Here is a 20,078-nt window from a genome sequence, read left to right on the forward strand (position 1 = left end):
CTATGCAGAAATACGTAATTTTTCGATTACAGAAATTGATCATAAAATGCTATAGAAATAAGCATGACTCTGAAACTATCTTTTCAATTTAAAGTAGAATAGTATTTGGTAAAACATTTAACGATAAATTTAAATGTTGTCCAAAGAAACAGTTTTCATATAAAGTTGTAAATATATTAGAATTATATTGTTACAGCATTCAGGTGTTTAAAAAAAACCAGATACAAAGAAATAAATTTAAGATCAAAAAGACATTGGAAAAGCATCAGTTACATAAAAGTTAAATTTTTGCCCGATTTTTAAAGATGGAACAGTACAGGCTTCAAATCTGAATGTGGATTAAAAAAACAAAGTGCCAGCATTTTTCGCAAAAGCGATATATGGCTTTTACAACCATGAAGAAACCAAGAAATTGCTTTCTGTCTGCTTACAAACAACATTCGATATCAATAACTGTAGTTTCTGTGTCACTGTCATCTATTTAACGAAGTTTGCAACTATAGTAAAATATTCTATGCATCAAATGTGACCGTTGCATATTACATTTTTTAGATATTATGTTGCTCATATTATCATCATTGAAGAAGATGTATGAATAAAAGAATAGAATTTATGAAAGAGACAATTCTTATCAAAATATATTTTTAGTAATTATTGATTATAAAAGGTTAATATCTTTTGAGAACAGATAATAAATATACCATGGGGTAAAAGTTATTATCATTGATTGCCATCGTAGAAGAGCCAAAACTATCTTGCTTTATTTGCATATTATCCTGCAGTAAAAGAGAGAAACCTTTTTAATGGAATAGCATTTGTGAAAGAAATACGATCATAACATCATGTAAAAAAATTTATTACATTTTGATAACTTTATTACATAACTTCAAATAAAAAGTAATTAATCAAATTTGTAATTTAATATTTTATCTTTTAAATAATGTTGGCATATATATTTTGTATATCTTTTCTTCAAATTAAATCTTTTCCAAAACAAATATTAAAAACTGTATAATAAGAGTTCTGAAAATTCCCGCTCTTCCTTTTCTACCTCACTAAATGATTAACGATTAAAAAATGAATAGAATAGAATAGAACAAACCAAAAATTAGAAACATTTTCATTTATTTTTAAGAAGTTTATAAAGAAAGCAGGAAGAACATTGGAAAAAATGATATAAAAGCAACATCATAATATAAACTCGGGCAAACCATCATCATTTTTCAATCTATGCTGGCTTTTTTATTTTTCTCCACGTGATTAGATACGCCTGATTCACAGAGCTTAATATTTAATCCCAAGTAAACGATCGTTCTTCTTTCCAAATGATGAACGATTTATAAATTCAGTAGCTAAGACTCTGCGGCAAAAATTTAAGGTCATCATTTTTCTTCTCCCGATTCGGTTAAGGACTAAGAATGAAGAAATACCATTAGCCTTGCCTTTCATTTCATCTTTGCTGCCTGCTGCCAGACCATATATTTATTGGCCTTTATTTTCTTTTGTGATCTAGATTGGAGTTTACAATCATGGTTAGATGAAACTAGCATTAGTGATATCCAGAAAACGTTCTCGTGTACTCTCCAGTAAAGCTGATATCCCAGAGAACGCCTTGCATGGCATTGGCCTACTATTGTTACGAAATATTAACAAATGGTGTGAATTTAGTATTCTTACTGAATCTATCGCATCATCCTTGGCGAGTTATTTGGCGATTCAACCTTGGTATGCGGTTAATAGTATCCGAAAATCCAATATATGCATTAGGCAGGTTTCTCCCGACCGATTGAATCAAAGACTTGACATAAAACTACTCTTGTTGTCATAAATATATTTAAATCATTGTTTTTTTAAATTATCACATGTTTCTAAAAGTATAAGCCGACAAAAAATCAACTCATGGTTGGATTTGGCTAAAATTTTATAGGTGTCTACACTATAAAGGATAAATCTATGAAATGAATCTTATCTATCTACCTCTCTTCGTTTTACAGTTATTGTACTGTTATTAAACATTTATTGTATTGTTATTAAACATTTATTGTATTGTTATTAAACATTTATTGTATTAATTATTGCATTTAATTTAAACAGTCTCACAGAGAATTTCCTCTGAATAGATTTTACTCAAAATTTGAAAGAAATTTGCCAATTTGATATAAAGACAGTATACCAAATTTCAGTTGTCTAGCTCAAAGCGTTTTTGGGTTATCTTTGTCACAGACAGGCGAACAGCGTTTTTCGAACTCGGAGAGCTCTAAAACATGGAGATTCGTCAAAACCTCTTGTTCGAATTTTTTTTAATAATGACTATACATTCTCTATACTATGTATACGAGAAAATAAAAGGAAACAGCTGAAAAGACATTACCCGACAAGTTTTCATTTCGTTATTTTCCAGGAGTTTCTATAAGACAGTTAAGCAGCTTATAAGCTGAATTGTTTTCTGTAGAGCGTCACACCTTTCCATTAGTAAAAGCCATCCATTTTGTCATTATCATATACATTTAAAATACTGGCATTTTGCCAGAGTGAACGTGCCACATTTTCAAAAAATGCAATAGTTTCGTAAACTTAATTTCGCCCAGAATGCAAAATGTGTAATATTTTTTCAAGAGTTCCTTTATATTGCTTATAATCATACAACGTGACAGCTAATTATGGTCAATATTGCAAAAAATTATCTACATTGATTCGAAATTGAACAGACGATAAAGGGTTGAAGCAATCTGGTGGGAAGATCTTAACTTCCAAATTCGAATGCTCAAGGCTCGAAATCTTGTGGCACCAAAGATTAGTCGTCCTTTTTAACCTAGTATATATTAACTGGAACGTTTAAAATGAAACTTAAAGGGAAATGATGGCTCAAGTTAAAAGGAAATGATGACACAAGTGCTTTCTCGTTATCTGATTAGTACTCAAGATTCATCCCGAAACAACTCCTTTGTTGTTTAGAACTCACTTAGAAACGTTATTTATTTTAATCAAACTAAATAAAAAAGTGACTTGATCATAGGTCAAAATAAAATAATTATATCTAAATGGACTGAGCATCTTATTTGGCAAAAGTGTAACGTATTCTTATAAGAAATTTAGTTAGAAATAACATCTGCACATGCCACTGCTGAAATCAATCCTTTAAAAATCACTATGATTGAGTAAAAACAAGCAAAAAAAGATAGCAAACTAAGAAAAGTGCGATTGTTTGATGCATTGAATAAGCTCTTCGTTTTAATCACAATTACATAATATCTATGTTAAGAATTCATATACACCATTCATTACCATCTGAGAAAGAACAAGTGGTCCCCTTTTTCTAGAAAAAAACCTTTATGCTTGCTTTTCTGTTTCTATTTTACTATGACGGAGAAATTTCTTATTTTGTAATAAATCATTTTATTTTCATTTGTATTGCGAGAACGAAATCAATAGGTAATAATTTATCACTATCTCTTATATCATAATTCCAAATAAAAAAATTTAGAAAGTTGCATTATGCGTACGAGATACAAAGAGAATGAAATTGTAGTTTTCCTATGCGGTCATTTAAGCTTTTAAACTTGGCAGTTCCAAAACAAGTTCGCCATTGTTTAAGATTGGTGTACCAAGGATATCACTTTAAAATAAAGTTCTTTTGTTCAAATTTTAGATATTTTTCAATTAGTTTTTTTTTCTTTTCCATCAACTGATTGCACCGATATGTGAAAATTATTAAAAACAGATACCTCATGAGTAAGAATTTTGTAGTCAGATGTGTAATTTTTTCTCTGTGTTTGTAGCCTATCTATATCTAATATATTCCTAAATTTACATATTTTAACCTTTTTTCATGACTTTTCATCTAATAATTTGTTTTTAATATAAAAGAACTAATTTTGTAACAAGTGATTTTTATATATTTTTTTCCTCTTTTACATATTTTTCGTACTTTTTATTTTTGTTTGTTTGTTTTTTACTTTCTTTTGTGGGCTATTGAAGCTGATAAATTTTTCCATATGTGCTATAATATGATTGAGTTTTCACCTGTAAAAACACTCTGTCGACAAATAAAAAATAATTTGGTATGAAAACGCTTGCATTACAAATAATATAAAGTTCTATTTTCCAGTAGCTTATCTTCGAACAATCTTTCCATCTTGAATACAAACTTATTCTCTCTTCATTTTATAGATTTTACTCGGCTCATCCCTATCATCCACAGTTTGGAGTTGCGAGTATATCTGCGGCGTCTTTTGAGTGATGATGATAAAGTCAAAAGGGGCATTGTATGTGGAGACGAAAAAAGGAAATATTGTTCCTCAGATAATGATGGGGAGCAAACGCTCTTTTTCTTTTGATCCTGTTTTTCTTTTATTTGTTTGCTGAATTGGTAGAATAAAAAATAAAAGAAGAATGTTTATTTTTTCCCGTTGATCACGGTTAATAAATGTCACAAAAAAAGGTATATTCCATTTAGTTAGTTATAATAGTTAAGGATCGTTATTGATCATATAACTTTACAAAGTGCAACAGGTCGCCATTATAATTTAGATGATAAAGATGGCAACTGATACTCCTATTTACTTCAAACCTCAAGAGAAATAATGACGATATCTATTAATTTTTTTGCATCAGTATCCTATCTATATTTGTAGTCACAGTTTAAATATCTTAAACGTTTTTTCATAGCTTTATTTAGTAATTTATTTTTAATATATAATTACTAATTTTGTAACAAGTGAGTTTATAGTTTTTTGCTTCAACAAGATTTTCATTTTATTTTCTTTCATATCTTATTTTCTTCTTCTGACTATAGCTGTTTATAAATTTCTCTAAATGATGAGATGTAACGTAAATGAGTTTTTCTCGAAACAAACTGTCTATATACAAATTAAAAATAAATCGGTATAAAAACGCATGCTTTGCTAATGACATAGATTTTAATCTTACAATATCAAGTCTTCTTTTCTAATTAAATTTTGGTCTTTAAATACAAACTTATTATGGCTTTCTTTTACAAATTTTAAACTACTCATTTCCGACCCTCTATTGCTTATATTTGCAAGTATATCTGCACTTATTTTGTGATGATGATAAATCAAAAAGGGCAATCTGTACGAAGATTTAAGAAAAAGGAAGTACTATTCCTCAGATAATGATGGGAAGCAAATGCTCTTTTTTCTCTAGCATCTCCTTTCCTTTTATTGGCTTGAGGTATAAATATTTTTCCAAGTACCACTGTTGATAAATCTCGCAAAAGAGGATATTTATTTTATTTAAATATTAGTTACTAATTAGTATCTATTTTTTGGCTACCCATAGAACTTTACTTTGTATTTAGATAATACGATATTTAAGGCGCCTATTTACCTCGGGATACTAGAAAAAAATAATTGAATTTTAATTTATCCAAACAAAAGAATATTAATTGATTAAAAGAATGCAAAATTTATCAGAATAAAGCATTCTATTTTTGATTGAGAGATATAGGCTTTGGCTCTCCCCTTTTGGCTTAGAGTCTATTTAAATAATATCAGATTATTGTGAAGTTCTTGGATTATATTTTAAACTATCGGATTATTGTAAAGTTATGGGTTCTATTTAAACACTATACGATTATTGTGAAGTTCGAAGGTTTATATTTAAATACTATCAGAACTTGCATGGCGTTGCCCACGACTTGATGAATGTCGTCGAAATCATAACCATAATGATATAAAATAAAATTCTCGAAATGAAATTTAAAAAAACAATAATAATTATTTTACCCTATTTTTCTTCAGGATAATGATATAGCTTGGTGAAGTACAGACGACCTAAATCGAAATAAATAAATGAAAATGAAGACATTCTGAAATATTAAAGAAAGAACAATGAAATTAGTGAGTTAATCGCAAATTATGAAGTTAGAATTTTAGTTATTTAAAAATAATTTTCATAATTCTTGATAGTACAGTTTTACTGCTTGTCAAATTGCCAAAGTAGTATAGAAATTCTTCTAACTCATCATTAAGCAATCAATTTAAGATCAATGATATTTTTTTATTGTTCTTTCCATAAATTAAAGTGAAAGGTTAAAAAAAACCAAAACTGTGGGGGAAGATTATGGAATTAGAATGTTTGGAAGCAAGAATTTTACTTTCTATTCGTAAGCATTTTCGGTAAAAGTAGCTAAGTTTTAAAATTTCACAAAATTTGATAAATTATGTCAGAATACTTTTTATACTACTAATTGTCTTTATTCTTTGATGATGATTAAAAAATTTTCTGTATTCATTAAAAACGATAGCACGGAACATGCGTTTGAAAAATCATCCGAAAAAAGCAAAATAAATATATTTTCTTCCATTAACGCTGTTACTCACAAGCTTCCCCAAATTGCAGTGACATAATATTATTGTCTCTCAAAATCCCATGCATCAATCGTATACAAAAGAATTTAATATTCTACTATTCTGTCATTACGTTTCTGAGAAATGTAGGCCTTTTGTTGATGATATATAAGTCAAATAGTTTTCACATTAAAATTTACATTTCTGTCTATTTGCAATTATTTAGAAGTAAAATACATATAGATCTCTTTTCGTCGGTCAAAAAAATAAAATTGCTTTTTACGTTTATATTCCTTGCAGTAATGTTCCATGTTTTATCCCCTTTTTTTCTATCCATATTTATAGACAAAATCTTAAGAATTTCAAATAAGTAATATTGTGAAAAAAGAAAAAAAAAATAATTTTTTAAATATTTTTATTTGTTATACTATAACAAACTATAACAAACGAAATGGCTTTAAAACTATTCTTCCAGATCTTTTATCAATCTATTAGTATAAAACTTTCAAATCAGTTACAATTACCATTATTCCATCAACTGGGTATTTGAATTTCATTTTTACTACAATCAATCAATCTGCAATAAGGGAGTTAAAATAAAAGTAATCTCAAAAGTAAGAGTCTAAAAATATAGTTTATTTGAATAAATATAAAAAACAGTATACCTTTCTTTAAAAACAAAAATAATTAATCTTCTTCTTTTTCTACACTTGCTTCTGTACAATAAAAAAATGCTTCCATTCCATTCAATAGTTTGCGTAGGAAGGAATCTACTACATCGAATACAACACGTCTTTCCCTTCCGAAGATAATAAAGTGGGGTTTAAAATATTTTAGAACTGTGGAAAACTTTTTTGAAGACTGAAATTTGAATATAAATAGAAGAAATTATTGTTCAGCCGCTGTTTAATTATTCTTAATAATTGAGAGTATGCAATGTGAAATGAAAAATCAAAAAAAAATTATTCCATTATTATATTTTTAACTATAATTATTTTTAAAAAAATAATACATTTTTTGTAAATATAAAGTAAATCTTGTTATTATTTTCAATCACTAATAATTCAATTACTCAAAATTGAAATAGGCAAACTAAAGTTATGCCTAAAGTCTTTACTTTGCAACTATTAAAGATAAATTACAATAGCGGTTACAATATAGAAAATGCCATTGAAGGTCATTTTGTAACTAAGAATGTAATGTATTTATTTTCCAACAGAATGAGATAGAAATATTAACGAAAATTTTCTTTTAGACATTACACCGCAGCAGAAATTACTATTTGGATCAGACCCAAAATATTGGTACATGTTTTGAAAGAATACAGAAAGTGAATTGGTAATTAAAAGTAATTGTATCGTAAAATTTCCTATAATTGGGTCTTGATGAGTTTGCAGTTAACAGGCACCCGTATAGAATTGGATGGTTGCTTAGTCAGATAACATATCAAGCTTATGAAGCTGTTTGAAAACTATTGTGAACAAAACTCATGTATATAAAGTTCAATTAAATGGCACGGTATTAATCTTAAATAGAAATAACACTATATTTTTTTCTCAGTATTTCATTCGAAATCTCAAAATAAACTTCCATTTAATAAAAAAAATCATCTAAGCACTTCAAGAATTAGAAACCTAAGGTTAGAGGGCACAGAGTTGGAAAAATAACAACGTTTTGCAACAACCCTTATTCTTAAAAAATATATATATATAACAGAAAAAATCATTTACATAAATAAGAATAATACCAAAGCTTGTTTATAAATCCCCTAATTTCGGAAATTAAGCAGCTGAGAGTTTTAATGACATTTGCATCTCAGTTTCTGGAAGCGAAAGAGAGATTTATGCCCATGTCAGAAGAGTTAATCTTGTGCAGGAGCACAACCTGTCAGCAGACAACGAAGATAAAATTAAATGCAGCAGTAGTGGTATTTCTTTGCCATTCCTCATCTCTTAATCCAGTCAGTAATGGAAGGGGGATAAAGGGGATGATGACCAACTCTTTTTTCTTCAGAACCCAACAACAGCATTTTTGACTCATCGATCATATGGAAGGGAAGGAGAATTTATTTTGGACGTTATGTGAAGACCCTCAGGACACTAGCGCTTAATCTCGGAAAGAGAAAAGAAAAAGCAGCAAATAGATTGGAAAATGATGACGCTTTACCAGAATTAATATTTATGGTAAAAAAATTATTAGTTTTTCGCATAAAAGTTAGTTTAGCAATGTAGCTTGATTAATGAATCTTCCAAGGAATTTATTATTTTTGTTATTTAATATCCGTTTCAAATAAACATTTTAAGCAAAGAATTGAACACTTTTAAATCTTTTTCGTTAGCAGATTAATAATGACAATGCTTGCTCTTTTAAGCTCTCTTCTGGTTCATTTAAGCTCTTTTTCACATAATAGCATTAAAATCTTGATATGTAAATTACAAATACGAATACGCAAGGAAATTATAACAGCCAACTAATAGCACAAGCAGAATGCTGCTGAAAACCAATACAGCTTATAAATGATTTAATAAATTGAGAATGGAAGAGAAGAGAAACTGTTCATTTTATTATTACCAAATATACATAATTAACAACTTTTAAATGTTTCCGAGCAAAAAATGCAAAAAATTGTCCCTCAAGAAAGATAAAATATTTTTCATTTCATCTACTTTTAAAGATATCTGTCATGTTAAAGTCATTATTTTTTTAACTTCCGAAAAGTATTTTATTTTTCAGAAATTCTCTTATGCATTGCTCGTCGTAATAAGTAGTGAGAAGATGAGGGCCGCGGTGGCCTGGTTCTAAGGTCTCGACTTGGGAACCGGAAGGTTTCAGGTTCGTGATCCGATTCCACCGAAGAGCTGTCATGTAAGGGGGTCAGTTGCACGTTAAATCCGTCATGACCAAACGTCCTCCCGCTGGTGTGGTGTGGTGTGGAGAGGGGGGTGCCAGCTCGTCATCTGACCACGATTCAAAATGACGAGGTCCGTCCCAAAATAGCCCTAGTGTTGCTTCAAACTGGACGTTAATATAACCTAACCAAACCAAACTAGTGAGAAAAAAAGAGAATAATAATAATAATAATTGACTGTTTAAACATTAATTAATGATTTAGTTACTAATTATTGTCATTATTAATATTAATTAATATTATTGCGTAATTTTGTCATTTAATTCTTAATCTTTCATTACTTTCCTCTGTTATATTCCTCTTTTTAAGGCCTTACGATCAAGGCACTTTCCATCTTGTTACTTGCACAATGAATTCACAAAGTTAAATTCATTTTATATTAAACGATTATAATAATATGCCAAAGAAGCAATCCTCCAACCATAAAAATTGTACCGATTTAAAAAATTTTTATTTCACATGAAAGTTTTTGATGTATATGCCATCAATGGCTGCCTACCTTTTTAACTGTATTTCAGAAAAAAAGTTTCAAAAATTCTATTTCACGATGCATTCTCTATGGTGAACACCTTATCAGTACTCCAACCGAAAAAAAATGATTTCAAATGAAATCTTTTGGCAACTAGATAATCAGCAATGGTTGCCTATCCTTTAGCATCTTAAAATTTCCAGAGATATCGCAAAGAAAGGTTCTGAAAGAACCCCTACCATTAACAACGAGACTGATTTCGCCAACTTGCAGAAAGTGATAAGTAGCCAGGCTCTCTGATTATTCAAAATAGTATTTTCCTTTGTTGTAATAAAATATCATCAAAATCGGAAGGTTGTCTTTATATTAATATAGTTGACGAACAAACTGTGATTCTAAAGAGGTTAATATAATGTTATTTTATATATTTTTAATATTTTATGTAATAAACACAGGAATTGCTTTAAAATGAAATTTTTTTTCTTATAAACAGCATTTCTGAATGCGATCCTTTCTTTAATCTAGCTATCCACTGCTCTGATATATACCGGGTTAATGAGAATCTACTATAATTTGAGAAATTGTCAGTATCTGAAAAAGGATTAGGTTTAGAGAGAAGATTCCGAGCTTCACGGTATTTCGTCGAGTAGACAAAAAATAAAATTTGAGGGACAAATAAAATGAATACATTTCAAACAAGATTTCCTAAAAATCCTTAAACGTTGTATTTATTTTAACATGATATTTTTATAAGCATCCATACCATTTGCAAACTGCAATATACGTGATGTGGCCTGCAATTATTTATTTAAAATAGTCATTAATTGTAGTTAATATTTTAGTATTTGTTCCACAATTTTCGTAATAGAAGGTGATTTTGAACATAGAGAGAGGTGAATGGGTAGGGTAATTTTAAATTAATAAATTTGATTAATATAGAAAGAGACAATAATAAAAAGTAATTTTAAGGTGACAGTATTTAGTTGGAAGTTCCGAAATAATATAAGAGCACGATTTTACGCGATAACAAATGTTATATAGAGTAAATAATTTTTATTTGTTTACATGATAACAAATGTTATTTAGAATAATGTTAAATAAAGTAAACAATTTTTATTTGTTGACATGATAATACACAATTATGTTAATATTACACAATGTTATTATGTCAATGTCAATATTACACAATGTTATTATGTCATTGTCAATATTACACAATGTTATTATGTCAACATGTCAATATTACACAATGTTATTATGTCAACATGTCAATATTACACAATTACAGCAAATATTCAAAATTACGACCACTTGTTAGAATATAGGACTGATAACATTTTTTTAAACGATGGCGAAAAATTTCGATAATCAAGAACGTTATCAACAGAAACGGATATTCGTGCTGCAAAATTCTTCTCGCTGCTTTGCCTGCAGGAGTTTTATACAAAAAAAAATTCATGCTCTACTTCTCAAAAAAAAAATCGATAGATAATAAATCTGGTATTTATGGTTGATATGGTTGTATTCAGCAGTTAGAACGGCATACTTCATGTGAACTATAGCTACCAGATAGCTCTCCTTTTTAACTGAGAATATAAAAAGATTTTATTCGTCGAAGCATCTTCTATCGAATTTTTTTATTTTCTTGTCTTTCGCTAAATAATTTGGAATATCTGAAGTACAATATTATATCAAATACTGTACCGCAGATACTATTAGAACTTAAACTATTCATTCATCTGCAATTTAAAATTTTTAACTAAATAATAAAAAAGGAACTATTCCTTTTCTTTAAGTTAAGTCCAGTTCTTCCTCTAGGAGTGTTTGCCACAGATAAATAAAGGAAAACGAAAGTAAAGAAAAGTAGCCAAAACTATCTCTCCAAAGTTCACTCATGCAGTAAAACGGAAATAAAACCTCATGTTTCAACTTGGAAATCGCTTTTTTTCCAAAATCGCAACAACAACAAAAAAAAAAAAAAAAAAAAAAAAAAAAAGATCACAGGAAAATGCAAACAGCAAAAAGAAAACGATTACATTGGATTCAGTCGAGGAGCAAAGATTCATATAAAATGGAGAAAGGGATGAAAATACTTCATTCTGGAATAGAAGAATTACTGATAAAGTTATAGATTATTGTGTGGTGATAGCTTATTAGCCAATTAACAGCTGTGCTACCCGCGCAGTTGCTTTTGTATCGTGGTCATGTTACTGGGCTGCGAACCGCAAGGTCCCAGGTTCTATCCACGCTCAACCTAATCCGCCACAATTGCAAGAAATCAACAGTGTTCTCTCAAACTTCGAAATTGCAGTTAAGAGATACATTTTAAACAGATTCCACCAGTTGCTGTTGTTTTTTATTCAATGACCAGAATCGATTATTGCTATTGTGGATCCCTCCCCCAATAAATGATTGATTAACAAATAGGATGTGGAAGAGTGACAATGAATTTTTTAAATATTTGTTTTAGCTATATATCTGGGCAAAATATGCATTTAGGATCGCTTTTTGTTTCAAAAAGAGTGGGATTGGTTTTCCGAGAATTTCCAATCATACTCTCTTGTAAAAGTGTTATTTTAATCCTCCCGCATAAAATTGTGAACCTTCGGTAAGGCCATGAATGCGTTGTATGGCAATGGTGAAAAATATTTTTGAAATATAAATATTTGGCTTGAATTTTGCATTTTTACTGAATTTATCAAGCTGTGTTTAGTGATTTCTTAGAGGGTGTACGTCTGGTACCGACGAATGGAATGGATATACGTAATCGAATTGATACTTTTATGCATTTTTTCAGATTGAACGTAACCAAAATTTAGCATAGAACTACAATTGTACTCGCAAGATTAAATACCAAATTCCATTTATTTAAGTCACTACAGTTATGAATTATTTCGTTTATTTTAACCCAAAAATACAGAAATACAGACAGTTAATTTTTATTAAATCTGGTTCAAAATTTGATAGGAAGAATTTTTAGATGGTAAACTTGTCTTCCAAATGTTATTCATCTATTTCTTTACGTTTCGCAATTATTTTATTTGAATAGACACACACGTTCCATTTATACTTGAATAGACACACTTATAAACTTTCTCTGAATGGATTTCCTTCAAAAATTAATAGAAATCTGCACGTTTAGTTCTTTATTATCCACATACAATTTAACTCTATAATTTTAATTGTCGTGTTCACTTACATACAGGCTGGAAGAAATAATTCCTAATAACGTGTTTATCGGACATCTGAAAATTGGAGAGTCATCAAAATTTCGAAAGAATTCCAGTATTTAATAACAGTACTTTCTCTTTTCATACTTCTTATGGGAGAAAGTAAAAATGAGTATTTTGAAATCAATTTAGAAGAAATGATGTTAAAACGAATAAGTCAGTCAAGTATCCATATCTCAATGTTGCTGACAATTAGCTAATATACTCAAAGTTTCTCAGAATTCAAATATTTTCAGTGTCTTTTACTAATGAAGAAAATGTTGGTAAATTAGCTGTTGTGATGTCTCCATTAAAATCTTCCTTCTGTTTCAATATATATGATTGTAATGTAAATGCCATATACCAAATAATAAGAAAATATTTAAAATTAATACTTGATGAAAAGGGTAATGAACATGTAAATAAATGTTTTTTTAACTAAATACGACATATTTCAATTCAATGCTTAATTGGCAAAGTATCATAATTTGCAACATTCTCTTATCGTCTGCTATTTAATTTTAAATGTTTTAACTACTGGGCAAATTAGAGACTGTATTCAATAATTTGCAAAGATTAATTAATGCTATTTTTTCTTACTATTAATAATTTTTAATAATGATTCAAAAATTGATTAAATGTTTACGACTGGAAACTTGGAAACAAACAAATAAAATTAATTGAAACACTCAAAATTCTTTTATTAATAAGAATAGCTAAGTTAAAATAATCTTTTGCGTATATGCAAACAGTTTTTATTTATTTTTTGGCATCCTGAAACTTCTGTGAATTATTCCATTCAAGAAATTGCATCCCGTGGTATCATTTCACTCCATTCGTTTCCTTCCATTATAACAAATCCAAACAATAAAAAAGTCTATTTTTAGAAAAGAATTTATGCTTATATAATACATCACAATAGAAATGTATAAATCTAATAATCGTTTAATGGACTTTTTTACCATGCATTATTTTTTATGTACAACATAGAATAAAACAAAAAGATTCTATTATGTAGCTTGTTAGTCACTGACCGGAAAAAAAACAACGCTACTTTTTGAAGGCAAATTTTATTCAAGCGTTTCTAGTATTCGAATAGAGAAAATGGTAACTTGATTGTGATGTGAGTTTCCTCAAGCGGTTCAAACTCAATTCTAAAAGTTCAATTTTTATTTAGATCAGTAGTTTGTTTCAAATAAACTTCAATTCTCTTTTTTCGAAGTTTGTAAATATAAACTTTGATTTCAAAATAAGTATGTATTACATAGTGAGACAAAAATGTTACTTAATACAGTAGAGAATAACTCGTAACCTGAATAACTCTTTGCATAATTCGTAATCTGAAGCAGAAACATAGTCTAGATTCTGAAAATGCAGACAACTGATCATTAATGATAATATTAAGAACATTAAGAAATAATCCCCACAAGCATAAATTAATAACATTCTTAGCTCTTAATCTAAAGAACACAGACGAAGAAAATCCTTCTTTTTAGTGGAAAAGACAAGGTTAAACAACATTGACTATGACTTTTCAATTTTTCTAAACGAAGGTCAAAAATTTTTCATCTCAAGTTTCCTCTTCATTACTCACGATCATGTGCAGAATTTGGTAGAAATGGCGGCATCATTTTTGCAGCCACACAATTTATGTAAACTTTGGGCCTCTAATATGTAATTTTTAAATTATTTTACTTATTTGAAATCTTACAAATAACTGCAGGATTTGATTGGTAAGTTAACGTACTGGAATAAAAAATATAACTTTATTATTCCTTTTCTGTTCGTGAAGAAAACACTCTATAGATTAGGGATTTTTGCATATAAATATGTTCTAAAGTTGCATATTTTTCATTAAGATAATATTATACGAAAAAAACTTATAAAACTTTATATTAGTGTACTTCATGATTATCCATAGAATACTTTGAATGTATAATAGCACTTATTATCTTCTTTTCGCTTTTAATAAATTTTATAACAATAATAAAACATAGAATACAAAGATAAACTTCTAATTGGTCTTGGATTGCAGAAAGCTTTGATAAGTTTAAGTTTTGAAAAAATTCTCTGATTAACAACGATGGAAACTGGCGATAGCTCATAAATCAAATATTTTCTATTAGGATTATAGATAAAAATAATTTTATAAACGGATTAATGATTGTAGGACGGTTCGTAGAATGATTTGCATATACAAGTATTTACTTTTTAGCTTTATTTCGCTTTTGACTACTAAGATAATAGAAATAATCAAGAGACTGTAAGCCAAAATCTATTAAAATAGGGAAATATTCTAGATTTTTATTAGTATTTATGTTTCTCTTGATAGAATAAATGTCTTCTTCCGTATTATCTAAAAGACTTCACATCTTATACTAAACAAAGCTAATATTTATAGTAGTTACTTCCCTAACATAAAAAAATTACTTTTACCTGTCATCATTTACTATTGAATGAATTCATCTGAATTTCACAGCAGAAGTTGCAGAGCATGTCTTCTAATATTTAAATGTATTCTAACTTATTTTCAAACAGTAAAATCTACCGTCAATTCTAAAATGAGTTCCCTCTCATCACTTCCAATTTTTGAAAAACTCATTAATATCCAAACAATTGATTTCCAGAACTTGGTTGTAAAAATGTATAATATAATTTAAATAACATTTATCATTTTATTCAGTTAAAAGTAGACAAGATCTGTAACTTTTTCTTAAGCTGTATAAGTGAATACGATCAGAATTATTTAAATTTTTTTCTTTCTAATACCGTTTTATTTTACACGATGATTATCACTTTTATGAGATAATTTCAATATTTGACTCTTATTAAGTGATTCAAGATGTAACTAAAAACCACTTGAGCTCATTCTATTTTAAATAAAACATTATTTCTAATTATATATTAGTTTACATTGTCATTTTCAAATAATAAAGGAGATTTTATTTCTTATCTGTACTGCAACTAACATTTTGTCCCAGAATATCAAATAAATAGCTTTGTCCTTCCAAATTGAAATAGTTTTTAAACTTATTAACTACGGAGAGTACACTCCCCTACACTTAGCGCTTTTAACAAAAAGACAAAGAAAGAAACTGATGCCATCCACGAATAATGTATTTTTATTTTCTCGTATACGCAGCATGTAGAAAGTTTTGTTATAGTCAAAAAAAAATTCGAACTCGAGATTTTGACGAATCACCGTCTTTTTGACCTCCTAGAATGCTAAATGTTTTGGAAAATGTCCACTTATGTGTCCTAGAATACTTTTTGGAAAATGTCCACTTATGTGTCCTAGAATACTTTTTGGAAAATGTCCCCTTGTGTGTGGCAAAGATAACTCAAAAAAACTTTGATCTGGACAGATGAAATTTGGTATACAAGCTTATAACCAAATTTGTAGATTTCTTTCAAACTTTGAGAAAACCCCGCTTAGTGGAAATCTGTTTCTCCAGCAGTTCGAATATAATTTAACACAATAACTACAAAAGGGAGAGAACTAGATAGATAAAATACTGCACACAGGAATAACATTTATTATCTAGACACCTTTCAAATTTTGAGGCAAATCCATCTAGGGGTTGATCGTCTGTCGGTCTGTACTTTCAGAAACATGCAAAACCTACTCAACCAACTCAAAAATGCAATGACATAAATATATCAAATTAAGTATGGGATTTTGTGACTACACTTTCAGTTTTGTGTCAAATTTTTGTTTCAATATTGTAAGTCAATATAATATTGTAAGTTTCAATATTGTAAGCCAATATTAATATTTCGTAATTATTGTAAGCCAATTCCATGTAAAGCTTCTCTGGGATATCAACTTTATTAGAGAATATGCGAGAAAGTTTTGGAGAGACCACTCCCGCTGTTTAAATTCTGTCTATATTCTAAACTTCAATCAACACTTTACTCATAATATGCATATTTAACTGAAATCACGGCTTAGTAAAATTATAGTGATAAATATAATGATCTTATGAAATTTATATAATATATGCGAAATTTTTATTAAAAAAAACCTTTGTTTTGACGCAGTGCTATAAATTCGATTCAAAGCTTTTCTTTTCTTTCATTTTTATCTGCAAAATCCTTCTTCATCTCCTTAATTTCAATGTTCTGTAAAAAGTCCTACTTGATTAGAAAGGTTCCCCGGGCAATTGGTTGGTTAGGAGCATGGTAAATCGCAATATGATTTTTAAATTTGAGTTTTGAAAAATGTCTCTGACCAACAGCAACTAAAATTGGCAGAATCAAAAAATTGCTCAAGACTCTGAGCGCCATTGAAAATTGTTCAACGCCACTGAATTGTAAGTTGTTAACAAAAGAAATTATTTATCACTTTGCTGAATCACCTATTATTTTCTGTTTTATTAAATCATATTTCCTTTTCCCCACTTTGTAGCAAAGGACAATTTCCCAGTTGCTCGGGTCTCGAGTTGTTCCTGTCTTTTTATTACCCTCTTCCCAGTAACGAAGTTAAACACTCCCGAATAATTTATTTCATGTGCAAATTCCAATTATTTTTGTGAGTACTTAGCAGTATAATTTGATTTACAGGAAGTTAGCAAATCCACATCATAAATAAAAGAAACTGGAATAAATTTGTATTTTCCCTTGATTTGGAAAAGGGAAGCACGTTTTTACTATCATAAGTTACATTTCTCGTTAGAAGAGTTTTTGGAAAAATTAGAAAATGGATATTCAATAAAGACAGCAAACTGTGAAGATTTATTCTATAATAAAAAAGAAAACTTATCTAATTTGCGAAAAAAAATATTCGATGATGCATTGCGAAAAAGAAATTTTAACGGAGCAGTAAAATATCGAACGAACAGCTTTGGGGCTAATTAAAGATTGAAGAAATTAGATCGCTAAGAGTCAGGCACATCGCACTTTGGAAAAGACACAAAAAAATTGAAAATTTTGAAGCGGCTTAGTTTACTGGAAAGGCTGTTAAAAATAGTCACATCTTTTCTTAATTAAAGTAAAGTAATTAAATGAATGGATCAAAATGATTTGAGAGCTGTTTATTGAACTAAGAATAGAAGAATTATGTGCTGAACAAAGTTGGACAATATCATTTGATTCTAAGAAACGTTTTTTAGAAACACTTGATCACATATCTTTGATACGACTCAAAATTTATTTACTTTTTAAGTTATTAAGTAAAATTCTTCATCTGATAAATCTAAGAGCATTTATCGCCTGCATCAACTGTTGGTTGTGAAAACTTGTTATATCCTTGTTTCTCTAATGTTTACTGATTACTAAATGGGGAAATCTGAACAGCTACGATCAATTAACCCAGCTGAAAGGCAAATATAAAAAAGTTTCCAAAGAATATATACGCTCTCTATTTTGAATTTTCGCATTCTGCTCTGTTATTTTACCTAAACAAATTATGCACATTAATAACAGCTACTATCCATGTTTTTAATTCATTTCAGAAAAATTTTATAAACGAAAATTTGTGACGAAATTTTATTTTATCTGAATAGAGGCACATTTTGTATTGACTCCTTAATAAATATTTTGCTGCTTTGACAAACTAACACCTCTTTCATTTTGGCTCGATTTTTATATTGAACATAAGAAACCACTTTTTTACTATTTAGATTTATATTTTAGTATTTGTGTTCAATCCAAGGGGGAAAGTAACAGCATCATATTTCCGTATTTACAATCGCTTTAAAAAAAACTATACATTTGCCAACAGAAATTTTTACGAAGTGTTGTATAAATTCGTTTATATTGATAAATCAACTCGTTTTCTCAATGAATATTCATTCCATAATAAAGATTTTTAGTGCAAAAGGAACTTTTCTGTCTATTTATTTTTTGATAACACGATTTCTTTGTGCCAAGGGAAATTAAATATTTTATTAATAACTTTAAGGAAAATACTTCTCACGTTCATTCAAAATTGTCTCATTTATTTCCATTGAAAATGTACTAAAAACCGCAGGAAGATTTCATGGACAGTGTTTTTTTACTTTTGTTTTGTTTTGTCTTCTGATAGTGTTAAGTTGATGCCTTAAATTATAAATCATGGATAGTCTTCAGTATAAATAAATGTGCATTATTAATTCTATCATTTTATCAAGCATTAATAGGAATGAAAGTAGTGTTGATATTACTCAGAATTATTCAAAATTTTCTCCCATTTAAATATCGAATCAATTTTGTTCATTATTTAAGTAATTATCTTCAACAAACTCTTTTTTTAATATTTGAAGTCGATATCATGGGGGGTTTTTTCACGGTTCAAACAAAATTTTCATAACAAAATGTTTAATTATTTTTATAGAATACAAAACATAAAAATAAATCTGTAGTATAATGACATTTAAATTTTTATCTTTTTAAATTGATAAAAAATAGAAATGTAATAAACTAATGTAATTAAATGAATGTAATAAACTAATAACAGAAATGTGGTAACACATGCCTATTTGTTGTTAAAAAGAATTTTTTGTAACTGAAAACTTCTGAAATTGGGAGTAAAGGATTTCTCTACAGAACGTTCAACAAAAATATAAGAAGTTTGAAAAAAATGTTGAACGAATCATCAAAAAATTCTTTAAAAGGAAATATTTTTGTGTTTGAAATTCTTTTCAATGTACTTAATTATGCAAGTACTCAAATTTTCAAATCTTCTTTTTCGATGAATAGAAATGAGGCATTCATTCAAAATTACTACAAAGTAATAAGGCATTTCTTTTGAAAAATATGTACCTATTTAAAATTTGTTTTGAGATTGAGTTAATTATTTACTTATTTATTATAAATAAGTTCATAATTTCAAATAAAAAAATTTAAATATTTATATAAAATACATAAATCAATTACGGTCAATTAAACTGATGTTACTCATTTATATTCTGTAATATAAATAGACTATTGTAAAACATTTATATAATTGCATGTTTGTTTTTTGTTTATATTTTTACTGAACCATGACATCATTTCATATTAAACAATTTAAATAAGAGTGATGACAAAATTTGTAATCTTAAGATTAGTAACAACATTTCATTATTTAGATACAAATTAAAACTGACGACTAATTTAGTCATCGAATTTTAAATATTCTTAGAATTTTAAATAAATATAATATCCAATTATCAGACCTTTATGGTACAATGATCCACGTAATAAATAGTTCCCAGACATTT

This window comes from Argiope bruennichi, chromosome 9 (genome assembly GCF_947563725.1).
Source record: "Argiope bruennichi chromosome 9, qqArgBrue1.1, whole genome shotgun sequence".
NCBI lineage: Eukaryota > Metazoa > Arthropoda > Arachnida > Araneae > Araneidae > Argiope > Argiope bruennichi.